The sequence below is a fragment of the Zerene cesonia genome, chromosome 28 (genome assembly GCF_012273895.1).
Source record: "Zerene cesonia ecotype Mississippi chromosome 28, Zerene_cesonia_1.1, whole genome shotgun sequence".
NCBI classification, from domain to species: Eukaryota; Metazoa; Arthropoda; class Insecta; order Lepidoptera; family Pieridae; genus Zerene; species Zerene cesonia.
This window is the reverse complement of record NC_052129.1, coordinates 3155399-3156724: the sequence shown is the minus strand read 5'-3', so window position 1 is coordinate 3156724 and position 1326 is coordinate 3155399.

Sequence of the window (1326 nt, the reverse complement as noted above, 5' to 3'; positions counted from 1 at the left end):
TCTCGTCAATCCTTTCTTAATCCTTTTTCAGTTTGAAGTCGGCAATGTATGTGTAGAGGCGAAAGGTCTACATTTGACTTTACGCCCCTCCAGCAGTTTATGAGCGGTAGTGTAGAACTTACCATCAAGCGACCCACCAGCTCCAGTGCCAACGATGGTATAAAAAAAATCTATATAAACATTTTTGAAAAGACGAATAAGAACCACGATACATAGCTTATTTAAAACAAAGCATTTCATTGCGAATTTAAAGCGTATGAAGCCGCGGGCAAAAGCTAGTTTTGAATAAATTAATGTTTGAGTTGAGAGTGTAGATGCCATCTGATTGCTTCGCGTATCAATAATTACACATAAATATTATGTAACATGTTTTGACTGATAGTCCAGTCAAAATTCAAGGGTATAAAAATTCCTTTCCAAAATGTTAAATTTTAAAACACTCCATCAAAGGTCAAAAATTGGATTTTTCGCGACGTTCACCAAATCGGTTTGCTTTACTTAGATTACCTGACACCAAAATTGTTGAAAATCCACGTTAAACCGTCAAACTGGTGTAATTGGTGGTTATGGTATGATTACTATATGACATTAAAAAATATTTGTTGGGGGTTTGAAAAATACCAGTAATGATAATAGTGTACGGGCATGTTTCCACGTAATTCGACGCCATCTTAGAAAAAAATATTTTAAGGAATAGTAAAAATTTGTCTTTTGAATATTATTTATATTACCTATATGAAGCAGTACCTTGCGAGGGGCGAGGGCTTATAACAGCTTCGGGAGCGTCCATGGTGAACCCATTTTCTGCGGGAGGCATTCTCTTTTCGCAGTATAATTTAGGTTACATCCCCCAGATTTAATGTTTAAAAAAGGCATTAGGCACATATTTTAATTGAGGTTCTGTGGTGTAGATAAGATCTATATTCATCTCTTTCATTCTTTCATTAAGAAATTTCTGAAATTTCTATATGATCGGATCAGAGAGGAGTTTTGACGGTATTTTGAATGACTGGAGGGGATGTGAAGTAACTTTGGGTATCGCACGGAATTAGGATGTGTTCGGAGCCCGATGTCATCCAGTAACTCGGAGCAATCGACTCATCCGTTCACTATGCGCAGCAAGTATGCCAGATCAGCAATGCGCCTACGCTGGAATAACGGCAAGAAGTGGAATTTTTTGCAACGGCTGGTGTCGTCTGGTAGAAAAGATTTTGAGCGGTACTGTATATACTTTAAAAATGTTTCAGTTCTGTCTACCTAGTCTTGCCATAAATATTGTAATAAAGAAAAAAGAAAATTGTTAACTGCAAATAACATTTATTACTT